Source organism: Cervus elaphus, chromosome 9, assembly GCF_910594005.1.
Source record: "Cervus elaphus chromosome 9, mCerEla1.1, whole genome shotgun sequence".
NCBI lineage: Eukaryota > Metazoa > Chordata > Mammalia > Artiodactyla > Cervidae > Cervus > Cervus elaphus.
The window spans coordinates 41647947-41661108 of NC_057823.1; the positions used below are offsets into that span (position 1 = coordinate 41647947).

At 41.0% G+C, this 13162-nt stretch overlaps 1 long non-coding RNA gene across 2 annotated transcripts; it reads left to right on the forward strand.

Moving 5' to 3' along the window:
- Nucleotides 1-35: 35 nt before the first annotated feature.
- On the forward strand, nt 36-9141 carry LOC122699991. 2 transcript variants are annotated; one of them, XR_006342710.1, is made up of 3 exons: nt 36-87; nt 1617-1681; nt 8936-9141. It is a non-coding gene; the product is annotated as an uncharacterized LOC122699991 (long non-coding RNA). The 2 variants fall into 2 exon arrangements; XR_006342711.1 differs by having other exon boundaries at nt 51-290.
- Nucleotides 9142-13162: the final 4021 nt, after the last annotated feature.

A 13162-nucleotide genomic window follows, 5' to 3' on the forward strand; every position in this document is an offset into this window, starting at 1 on the left:
TCCTTTTCCGGGCACGTGACCAGTGGCACTCTGCGAAGGCGTCCGCGGCTAGAGAGGAATGTTCCGTTACAGTTACATATCTATAACGTATATTTATAACATATATATTTAATTTATAAATTAATATGAAGCGCTTATCGTGGCGCGCGTTGGGGACGAACCCACGAAGATTACAGTTTTCTAGAACTTCAACTTGAGGCGTAGGGCGGACAATAAAGCAAACGTGTGACTCGGTAGAAAAAACACCTAAAGAATCTATGTACTTGAAGCTAAGTCGGTTCAAGGACACAGTGGGTACTTAACGTACCGCGGGGAGGGAGGGCGGAGGAGCACAAGGGGCCTTAGGAGCCCGACTATGTTCGAGGGGCTGGCGCGGTGGCCGGAGTGCTACCCACAGAGACCCGCAGAGAAGCGCTACCCGCTGGGCAGCCCTGAATCAAACCTGATCCCAAAGCTTCAGTGGCTCAAGCCGGGCAGTGACCCCTGATGTCGGCTCCTGAAACCCCAGCTTGAGATGACTGAAAAGCGATGCTTTCTTTTTGCAGTAACATCTAAATATCTTTTATCTTGAGTTTAAGTAATTACAAAAGGCATTTTTGAGGCCACATTGTGAATACTGACACACAGAAAACTGCTTTCCGTTCTTTAAGAGGCATCCGTGGGCCTCTAAACACATGACGACTTGATACTATTATCCACTTTAAACGATCAGAAATTTTACAGCTTTTTGGTTTTTGTCCTCGAACTTGTATTTTTATGTCCCTCAGAGTTTTTATCCTAATCTAAAACATTTTCATTCTATGTACATCATTGAATTCGATCCTATTGTAAAAAGTTTTATGCAAGTTTTATTGTTCACCTTATTGTGCATTTCCGTAACAAAATTAGAAATTTACAATTTTTTCTCGTGTTAAATATTTTCTGGATTATTAATAAAAGTATACATATTGCAAAATACTACTATCAATTCTTAGACAAGTGAAATGCTTTTTTTTGTCTGTGCTCCATCTTCTTTTCTTCCTGGGCTTTTCTTTAGTTGCAGGAAGCCAGGGCTACTCTCTAGTTGCAGTCCTGGGTTTTCTCATTTCGGTGGCTTCTCTTGTGGAGAATGGGCTCTAAGGTGAGCGGGCTTTGGTAGCTGGCGGTGCGTGGGTCCAGGCTCCAGAGCACAGACTCAATAGTTGTGGCACATGGACTTAGTTGCTCCCTGGCATGTGGGATCTTCTCAGACCTGGGATTGAACCATATCTCCTATGCTGGCAGGCAAATTCTTTACCACTGAACCACCAGGGAAACCCTAAGGTGGATTTTTAAACAATTCAATGATATATGAAAATTAATTGGATAGATTTTACTTATCTAGAGTTGTTATGGGAGAGTAGTTTCTTGCCTTTGGAAGAAAATGTTCAGAGATGAGATAAGGAGGTCAAGAAAGCAAAGCAGGGATTTAAGCCATAGAGTGCCAGACTCTTGCAACCACATGGACTGTAGTCCACCAGGTTCCTCTGTCTACGAAATTCTCCAGGCAAGAATACTGGAGAATGGGTGGGTAGCCATTCCCTTCATCCAGGGGATCTTCCCAACGCAGGATCAAACCCCAGTCTCCTGTGTTGCAGGCAGATACTTCACCATCTGAGCCGAAGCCGCAGTACATGCTCCAAGGAAGCGTTGGCAGACTTAGGTGAGTATCGGTTGAGTTTCTTTAGTAAGCTCATGATATGGGGTGGCAAAATGAATGGACAGACTATTCATTGGGGAGAAAGGGGTTTAGGGTCATATTTCCTGATTTTCATCACAGCTCCATCTTCCAGAGGGGAAGGAGGGATTTTTGCCCTTATTTAGCCTTGATCAGAACTCACTCCAGTATTCTTGCCTGGAGAATCCCATGGACAGAGGAGTCTGGCGGGCCACAGTCCACAGGGTCCCAAAGAGTTGGACACGACTGAAACAATTTCGTATGCATGCATGCAGAAGCCTTGATCAGAAGTGTCATGGCATAGGTACATGATGGGAACTTCTTACCTGTAAGGCTAATTTTATTGTAATGAAGGCATAATGAGAAACAGGTTACATTTGGACCCTAGAGATTCCCAGCTTTATCTGCTTACACTTAACACCCCAGAATGTGTGGTTTCCTGTCAGTCTGGAGGTTCTTGCTTTTCTTTGTTTGCCCAAGGACCCTCATTGTTTACAGGATATGTGGCTTCCTGCCATTTGGCCTATGTCCCTCCTTTGTCTGCTCATTTCTATCTGCCTGTTCTAACAGAGTGAGAAAATGTTTGGCATAATTTCTATACCTCTTCACATTTTTTTAATAGATGCGAATCAATAGGAGGAATAGAAGGGGTTTCCTTGAAGCAATTGGTTTTTGATCCATCTGGCACCATACTAGTATGAGATGTGCTTTCTCACAGAGGAGACCAGGCAGCTTCAAACCTTAGGGAGGAGCAGAGTCCCAGGACTTTCTCAGATCTTGTGGTTTTAGGCAAAAGCACACGCATTTGTTGAGGATTGGGATTTTTGAGCTTCCCCACCAAGTAGTCAAGAACAGGGATCCCCAACCCCTGGGCTCATGGACCATTACCCGTCCATGGCCTGTTAGGAACTGGGCCTCACAACAGGAGGTGAGCAGTGGGGGAGCAAGCAGAGCTTCATCTGTATTTACAGCTGCTCCCTATTGCTCACATTAGAAAGACAAAAGATGTAGTGCCAACGTTGCCCAGAATTCACCCTTTAGGGTTCATCTGCCCCTTTGGAGTAGTTCAACTGCAGATTAATGTCAAGCTATGCCCAAAGGGGCTGGCTTCCATTTACACTTTTAATCATTAAGTTTGGTTACAAAATTTTAAAATGAAACTCCTTCTCCCATTATGACATAATGTCAGCTCATTATGTGAAATTGGAAAAGAGAAAAATTAGGAAAAGCGATCACTTTTAATCTTGTTACCTAGTGACAATCACTGTTAATCACATATTAGTAAAGTTCTTTTTCTTTCTATTGCCACTTTTCAGATATTTTTCAGATAGTTATAAATATACTATATCTACAAGTTTTAGATATTGCTTTTTACAAATAATTTTGAAAGTGAAAGTCACTCAGTTGTGTCCAACTTTTTGCAACCCCATGGACTATACAGCCCATGAAATTCTCCAGGTCAGAGTACTGGAGTGGATAGCTGTTCCCTTCTCCAGGGTATCTTCCCAACCCAGGGATTGAACCCAGGTCTCCTGGATTGCAGGCAAATTGTTTACCAGCCAAGCCACCAGGGAAGCCCACAAATGATTTTATACATTATCATTTCCATGTTGTTATTCTTTGTAATACTCTGAAAGTGTTAGTTCCTCAGTTGTGTCTGATTCTTTGTGACTCCATGGACTGTAGGTCTCCAGGCTCTTCTGTCCATGGGATTCTCCAGAAAAGAATACTGGAGTGGGTAGCCATTTCCTTCTCCCAGGGGATCTTCCCAACACAGGTATCGAACCTGAATCTCCCACATTGCAGGCACATTCTTTACCATCTGAGCCACCAGGGAAGCCCCTTGAACTATAATCTCCTCAACTTTTCTGTTGTTAATAATTTAAGTTCTTACTAGGCCTCCTTTAAAAAAACAAGTCAGTGTTATAATACATAGTAGTGTGCAAAAGCTTTTTCTATCTTTTGCTTGGAATAGTTGGCAAGAACAGTCAAGAAACATAGGAAGCAATCAGAGAAGAGAACCAGACAAGCATGTCAGCCCTCCTACCATCATTTCCCACTGCAGCTGGATAAAGAAAAGCAAAATATAAACGCTGGAAAGCAGGGGTGTAATTATCCTATTTGTAGATAAAAAGATTTCACTTTTGGAAATCCCTAGAGATTCAGCTTAAAAAAAAAAAAACTAAACTAGAATAAATAGTAAAAGAATTCTGTAAGGGGTGTGATTCCAAATTAACATACAGAAACCAATAGTTTTCTTATGTACAAACTAGAATTATAATAGTGGAAGGAAAGATTATATACTTATAATAGAAACAAATACTCAGAAAGACAAATACCCAGAAATTAACAAGATACATGCAAGACCCTACGTGAAGAATAGTTACATTGCTTCAGGGGTCACAGAAGATTAACTCACTTTATGGAAAGATTCTCCAAAGCACAGTTCACTGGTGTGGATTCAGCATCAGAACAATATTATTTCTAAATTTATCTGTAACTAATAATCCCAGTAAAAAATAGCAACAGAATTTTCTTTAGCAACACACAATTGATTCTAAAGTCCATGTGAAAAAATGAACAAGCTCTTGCTTGTTTCTAACTAGGAAATGCCTGAAAAAAAAGTGATGAGAGAACATTATTATAGTATATTAATAATTAAACTGGTGTAATTATGAGACATAAAGTATAAAAATAGACGTAAAGAGTCATGGGTACTTAGAATCCAACAAAGGTTTCACTTCAAATCAGTGGGGAAAACGTGGTGTTGGGACAACTGTCAAGTATTAGAAAAACATAAGTTTGGATTCAAACCACTGCTTTATATCAGGATAAACTCCAGATGCATCCAAGACTTAAATGTGAAACATGCCCACACTAACCTTCACCACGACTGCTGCTATCACCTCCATAAGAAAGAACCACAGGACATTTCTTAGATCATCCTGGAAGGGGGAATTCCAGTATAAGCAATTCTCTGCTGTTTTAACACAAAACCCAGAAACCGTTAAAGTGAAGTGATCAATTCAAATACACAAAAACATTTTATTTTAAAACCACCATGAGAACAGTGAAAAATCAAATAGCTAACTGGGAAAAGTATTTGCCTCATGTATCACAAAGGGTAAATTTCCCTGATACACAAAAAACTCCTCCAAAACTGATAAGAAAGATCAGCAATCTGATAGAGAAATGGGTTCACAGGAAAGTATAGACAAGTGATTGATAATAATAAACGCAAATCTAAACTGCATAGAGATACTATTTTTCTCTTATCAGAATGTCAAAGATCCAAAATTTTAAGCAAAAATGTTTTTTTAAATTCTGCATTTTGATGTTATAAGAGTTTTTTCTTTATTATTATTATTTGTCTGTGCTGAGTCTTCCTTGCTACGCCTGGGCTTTCTCTAGTGGGAGCTGGTGGGGTTACTGTGTACTTGTGATGCATGGGCTCCTCACTGCGGTGGCTTCTCTTGTTGCAGAACATGGGCTCTAGAGCATGGGCTCAGTAGTTGGGGGCACATGGGCTTGGTTACTCTGAGGCATGTGGAATCTTCCTGGATCAGGGATTGAAATCCTGTCCCCTAAGCACTGGAACACCAGGAAAGTCCCAAAGATTCAAAATTTTGATAAGACACTGTGGTGATGGAAATGGGGGAAGCAGCCCTTCTCCTGCATGTTGGAGGGAGTACAGACTCTCCCAAGTCCCGGGAAGGCACTTGGCAGTACGGATCCCCACACATACATCTTTTTATTTTTTTAATTAAACTATAGCTCATGTACAAAACTGTATGTCACAGGTGTACAATATAGTGATTCACAATTGGCTTCCCAGGTGGTGCCAGTGGTAAAGAGCCTGCCTGCCAATGCAGGAGATGCGAGAGTCATGGGTTTGATCCCTGGCTGAGGAAGATTCCCTGGAGGAGGCCATAGAAACCCACTCTAGTATTCTTGCCTGAAGAATCCCATAGACAGAGGAGTCTGGTGGGCTATGGTCCATAGGGTCGTGAAGAGTCGGACACAACTGAAGCGACTTAGCATGCGCGCTTGCATATTCCATTTACAGTCATTATAAAATATTGACTATATTCCCTGTGCTATATAATATATCCTGTAGCTTTTAAAAATATATATATATAATAGTTTGTACCGCCAATCCTCCACCCATATTTTGCCCTTCCCCTTTTCTTCTTCCACTGGTAATCACAGTTTGTGTAAGTCTGTTTCTTTTTGTTATATTCACTAGTTTGTTTTACATTTTAGATTCCACATAAAAGTGATATCATACAGTATTATATATCCTTTGCCTTGGCAATTCTGGTCTAGAAATTCACCATGCTAGAGTAGTGAATGGTGTGTGCAAAAGGCATTCACTGCAGCATTTTTAAAAGTAAGAGATTGAAGAAAGACCTTAAAAGTCCAAAGTAGAAAAAAAAAAGTCCAAAGTAGGAAAGTGATTAAATAAATTTTTGTATGTCCACATTACTAGTTTGCTAGGGCTGCCATAACAAAGTACCACAAACTGAGAGCCTTGAACAACAGGAATCTATTGTCTCAACAATTCTGGAGGCTAGAAGTCCAAGATCCATGTCAGCAAAAAGGTTGGTTCCTTCTAAGAGCTGTGAAAGAATCTTTTCCATGTGTCTCACCTAGCTTCTCATGGTTTGCTGGTAAATATTTGGTGTTCCTTGGCTTGTAGACACATCACTCCTTCTCTGCCTTCATCAGAACACATCTGTTTCCATACTGAATCTATTGCTTTAGCTCTAACCCTTGTGCTCCTGGTGGCTCAGCTGGTAAAGAATCTGCCTGCAATGCTGGAGACCTGGGTTCGATCCCTGGGTTGGGAAGATTCCCTGGAGAAGGGAATGCCTACCCACTCCAGTATTCTTGCTTGGAAAATTCCCTGGACAGAGAAGTCTGGCAAGCTACCGTCCAAGAGGTTGCAAAGAGTCGGATACGACTGAGCGACTTTCATTCTTAGTCATGCTGGCTCTGCACCTTTTGTAAAAGAATGCTGCCTATAGCCTGAAACATTCAGGATAGCCCATTCTCAAGGCTCTGACCTTTAAAGGTATAACACTTTTCCATTCAGAAAATTTCAGAACAGAGGATAAGGTTTGTCTTATTGGAGGTTTATAGGAGCATTGTGAGCAGACCTACTTGGAAGGTACAAGAGCAAAGAATTCCACTACCAAGAAGTTTACAACAATCAGCCACACCTCATCCTTTTAGCATAAAAGAAGTCTGAAATCTAAGATGGTCCTTTGGGACACTAGTCCACCCCCTCTTGGTCTGATAGCTTTTCAAATAAAGTCCCTATTCCTTGCCCCCACAACTCATCTCTCAATTTATTGGCATGTCGTACAGTGAGCAGTATGAGCTTGGACTTGATAACACCCATTCCAATGTGACTCCATCTTAACTATGTCTGCAATGACCCTATTTCCAAATAACAATACATTATGAGGTACTCAGGGTTAGAATTTTTAAGGGGATACAATACAACCTGTAGCACCAAGAAATAACTAACATTAATGCATAAAAAGAAAGAGCTCTTTATAAAATGGTGTGGGAAAACTCTGTAAGATGTAAAGAAGTAAATGTTCCGAGTTATTTTATGCTATACTTTATTTAAGAAAGGATGGAAAGAATATGTACAAATTAGTATATGCTCATAAAAATATCCCTGAAAGTTTGCACCAGAAACCACTAACATTGACTGTTTGTGGGGAGGTAACTGGGTTGCTGGGGAAGAAGGGTGGGAAGGAGAATTTTCAGTGCATATCCTTTTTATACTTGTTGTATTTTGAACTATGAGAGTGTACTCCTTATTCAAAAATTTAATTTAAGCACAATAAAGCCTAAACAAAATCAGACTGCAAAACTGCTTTCAGGAAGGATTATTTCAATTAATGCAGCCCCCAACCATAAATACAGAGTCCTTTACACACTCATCTCCCCAGGATTAGGTTTTAGCAAGTTTGTTTTTCCTCTAAATTTTCAGGCAAAAAAAGGTCACATATTGTTTAATTTTTTTACCCTTACCATTGTAATTGTACCTTACCACCTCCTCCCCTGACCACTGGCCATGCTTAGATCAAGTATCATCTTGACACCCTTTGTGGAATTTTTGTACATTGTAGGAATATGTTCTGTATTCAAGAAATGTACCTTTTTTTTTTTTTTTTAATTTTTTTATTAGTTGGAGGCTAATTGCTTCACAACATTTCAGTGGGTTTTGTCATACATTGATATGAATCAGCCATAGATTTACACTTATTCCCCATCCCGATCCCCCCTCCCATCTCCCTCTCCACCCGATTCCTCTGGGTCTTCCCAGTGCACCAGGCTGGAGCACTTGTCTCATGCATCCCACCTGGGCTGGTGATCTGTTTCACCATAGATAGTATACATGCTGTTCTTTTGAAACATCCCACCCTCACCTTCTCCCACAGAGTTCAAAAGTCTGTTCTGTATTTCTGTGTCTCTTTTTCTGTTTTGCATATAGGGTTATCGTTACCATCTTTCTAAATTCCATATATATGTGTTAGTATGCTGTAATGTTCTTTATCTTTCTGGCTTACTTCACTCTGTATAAGGGGCTCCAGTTTCATCCATCTCATTAGGACTGGTTCAAATGAATTCTTTTTGACGGCTGAGTAAAATTCCATGGTGTATATGTACCACAGCTTCCTTATCCATTCATCTGCTGATGGGCATCTAGGTTGCTTCCATGTCCTGGCTATTATAAACAGTGCTGCGATGAACATTGGGGTGCATGTGTCTCTTTCAGATCTGGTTTCCTCAGTGTGTATGCCCAGAAGTGGTATTGCTGGGTCATATGGCAGTTCTATTTCCAGTTTTTTAAGGAATCTCCACACTGTTTTCCATAGTGGCTGTACTAGTTTGCATTCCCACCAACAGTGTAAGAGGGTTCCCTTTTCTCCACAGCCTCTCCAACATTTATTGCTTGTAGACTTTTGGATAGCAGCCATCCTGACTGGTGTGTAATGGTACCTCATTGTGGTTTTGATTTGCATTTCTCTAATAATGAGTGATGTTGAGCACCTTTTCATGTGTTTGTTAGCCATCTGTATGTCTTCTTTGGAGAAATAGAAATGTACCTTTTGAATTTGCCATACATGTTGCTGTTCTCTTCACTTTTTGCCTTTTAATATACATGATTTCCTTTCACAATGGAAGCTTTAAATGGATGTGAAACTTCATTTGTGGCAGGTGGTACTTTGGAGCTGCAGCAAGACAGGGATGAATCTGCAGAAATCTCATATATCAGAGACTTAAGGGACAACTCACAATCTCTGGGAAAAGATCTGGAAGCAACAATAACACTCTCACCACTCTCATTTTGGGGCAAAAGTAGATGTGTCTTTTTTTCTAGAAGTCCTGGCTAAAACTTGTATCTGCAGTGATAATAAACAATAGTGAGAACTTTTAAGGTGTGTATTTTTGTTCTAGGTACTGTTCTAAGTACTTTACATACATTAATATATTAAAATTTCCCATCAACCCTATGGTGAAGGCACTGTATATATCTCCCTATATTCTAGATGAGAAAACAGAGAGAGTAAGCAAATCACCCAAGAATGTCCAGCTGGGCAGTTCTGAAGCTAAGGTCTTTGACATTCTGTCCTGAAAACATCTTTGACACCAGTGGTCCAAGCCCAGCTGCCTAGTCTCCTATTGGAGATACTATTTTTCTCCAATTGTTGCTCATGGATCATTAGGAAAGTCCCAGGGTATTGTTTTTAAAAGATAAGAGAATTGGATTTCCTGTTGTACATATGTATTAACTCACAGTAGCATAAGACCTTGGGGGAGTTAAAAATCAAAGGAACTGTTTATTTCCCTAATTTGGAGGCCATCTCTTAGGGAATAAAACCCTGATCCAGGGTATTGATATTTCTTTTGGATCAGTTTTGGGTTCTGGGTTTCTACATAGTTGCGTAACCCTGGTATTGCTATACATTTCAAAATGATCATCATGATTAAGTCTAGTTATGATATGTCACCATACAATCTATATTGATATATCATTATCATCCAGAGGCCATAGTTTAATTTAGGGCCTATCCTTGGTGGTTTACATTCTGTGCATGCTAAGTCACTTCAGTCGTGTCCGACTCCTTGGAACCCTATGGACAGGGGTAGCCTGCCAGGCTCCTCTGTCCATGGGATTCTCCAAGCAAGAATGCTGGAGTGGGTTGCCATGCCCTCCGCCAGGGAATCTTCCCAACCCAAGGATCGAACCCATATCTCTTACGACTCCTGCTTTGGGAGGCAGGTTCTTTAACACTAGTGCCGCCTGTGAAGCCCTCTACAATATATCCTTGTAGCTTATTTTATACATAATAGTTCATACCTTTTAATCCCCTATCTTTATACTGTCTCTCCCCTGTTCTCCTTCCCCACTAGTAACCACTAGTTTGTTCCCTATATCCGTGAGTCTCTTTTTTTGTTATAGTCACTAGTTTGCTTTATTTTTTAGATTCTACATATAAGCGATCTCATATAGTAGTTGTCTTTCTCTGTCTGACTTAATTCACTTAGCTCAATATCCTCCAAGTCCATCCATGTCATTGCAAATGGCCCCAAATTTCATTCGTTTTTATGGCTGAGTAGCATTCCATTTGGAGTAGGAAATGGCAACCCACTCCAGTATTCTTGCCTAGAGAATCCCACGGACAGAGGAGCCTGGCAGGCTGCTGTCCATAGGGTCACACAGAGTCAGACACAACTGAAGCGACTTAGCAGCAGCAGCATCAGCATTCCACTGGGCTTCCCTGGTGACTCCAGGGTAAAGACTGCCTGCAATGCAGGAGACCGGGATTCGATCACTGGGTTGGGAAGATCCCCTGGAGGAGGTCATGGCAACTCACTCTAGTACTCTTGCCTAGAGAATCCCATGGACAGAGGAGCCTGGCAGGCTGCAGTCCATAGGGTCACACAGAGTTGGTCACAACTGAAGCAACTCAGCAGCAGCAGCAGCATTCCATTATAATTATATGTCCCATTTTCTTTATCCTTGAATGAGATTTGAATTGGTAGACTGAATACAGCAGGTTGCCCTCCCTGACTTGGGTGGGTCTCATCCAATTAGTTGAAAGTCTGAATAGAACAAAAAGGCTTACCCTCCTCCACATAAGAGAGAATTCTCCCTGTCTGATGGACTTCAAACTAGGATGTCAGGGTTTTTTCCTGCTTTTGGGCTGAAACGAAAACAGTGGCTCTCCCTGGGTCTTGAGCATGCTGATTCACCCTGACTATCTTAAAACTTGCTGGCCTCTGTAACTGTGAAAGCCAGTTCCTCATAATAAGTTAATCTCTCTTTCTCTCTCCCCCTATTGTTTCTATTTTTCTGAAGAACTCTAATACAAGGGGTAAGCCTGAGTCTCCATCTATGCCACTGGTCTGCTCCACCAGTCCTGATGTTGATCTGCATCACCATCACCATGACACATGACAAAAGAAACGTTTTTGTTGTTCAAGCCATTTAGTCAGTCTTTCCACTACTTGTAGGAAAAGCATTCCTAACCAGTCTTGATGAATGGTTATGAACTCTCTTTTTGTTCTCAACTCCAGGGTACATAATAATCACCCAGGAAGATCTACCCTCCAGATATTGTTTTAATAGCTCTGGGTGATACCTAAGATGATATTTGTCACAAGTTTGCAAGGAATTCTGTTTGCCTCTGAGAAACACTGGACTGCAGAAAATAAGGAGACAGTAGACATAATAGTAAGGTGGAAAATAATCACATTGAAAGAAGAGAAAGATAAAAAGCTGAATGTACTGTAAATGATTTATTTAAAGAGGCAAACAGAAAAACATTCTTTACATTGGGCAAAAAGGCTAGAGAGAAACTCACTTCTGGTGGTGGTATTTTGACATTTTTTGGTTTGCTTTTCATAACTTTTACAAACACAGCTGCCTTACTCTGATGTGTGGTTTTGGAGCAGGGTAGGGGGGGAGAGCCTATGTGTACTTAGAACAGCCTCCTCTTAGCCTCTGTGCCCATTCTGGTGATCTTCTGACTACAAATTCAGCTTCCTGATTACGAAGGAAAGCAGGAGTGACATGCCTGTCCGTGTGTGTATTTCAATACCTGATGCATAAGATTTCTCATTGTAAATAAGTTAGCATTTGTATTGCTCTGTCAATTATGAGCCTGGATAATGTGAGTCAGGTAGGACAGACAAGACTGAGTTTTTGTCATCTAGACCCTGACCTGTGGCAGGGCCCTTTGGCAGGGCTGACAGGACCCAGAAAGAGAAAATTATACACCAACACCCACATTAACTGCCACCAACTTTTCAAGCACCTACTATGTATCAAGTGCAGGGCTTAGCACTTCCCAGACCATCTCAATTAATCCCCAGAAAAATCCTGTAAATACAGGATTTACATACAAAAGTATGTAAATACTTTGGGCAAAAAACCAGGAGGAAGAGAGAGGATGGGTCTAGGTATAATTATTAGGAATGGCAACTCATAGGTGCAGATTCATGTGGAAAGAAAGACAAAATGTCCTAGGAAAAGTTAAAGCTACAGAAACAAAAACAAAGACTGGGGACGGAGGAATGCAACCTGAGACTTTGCAGGTACAGGGGTCTCCCTAGTATAAAGACAAAATAAAATCCCCCAAGGAAAAGTAAAATGAGAGAAACCCCCAGGAGAAAGAATATAGACAATGGACCCAGTGTGGCTAAGAGGGACCCAAAATAAAATGGAGCCAGGCAGTCACAACAGGCTGAGGGTTCAGTCATGCATTCTGTATTCTTAGAAAAACCACGAACTGACAGTTTTAAGGGCTTCTAATTCTGCTAAGGGTCCTGGCTGGAAAGCCCCTAATAAGAAGCTCCAACAACAACAAATGATTGAAAAGTTTCAGTCAAACTGTAAGAACTTGTGGTCAGGCTGCAAGGGCCATCCAATTCCTTTATAAGCCTCCCATCTGTAGCTTCTGTGGTTTCTGCTTTTAAAAATCCATTACCTCCTCCACTCCCCGGAAATGTACTTTCGGTCACAGCCAAAGGCTGCATATCCCCAGTTTGCAAACCTTTTGAACAATAAAGTTGTCCTTTTGCTTTAAGACAACCCTGACTCCTTACTGGGATTTATTTCTGATTCAGGACAGCATTGCAAAGGGAGGGAGTTATCTCACGAGTTTAAAAAGGATGTAGGATTCACTTTGAACTGGTATTTACTTAGAAGTGTCAGGGAGGAATAACTTTCCCTCTACTCCTTTACATTCAGTGACTGAGGGCATATGAATTCAACTCACAAAAGACAGATTCCATAGGAGAAAAAAATATATAATACTATTAAAGTCTTATATGCATAGGAGTTCACAGAGGGCTTCCCAGGTGGCACTAGTGGTAAAGAACCCTCCTGCAAAGCAGGAGACATAAGAGGTGTGGGTTCGAACTCTGGGTCTGGAAGAT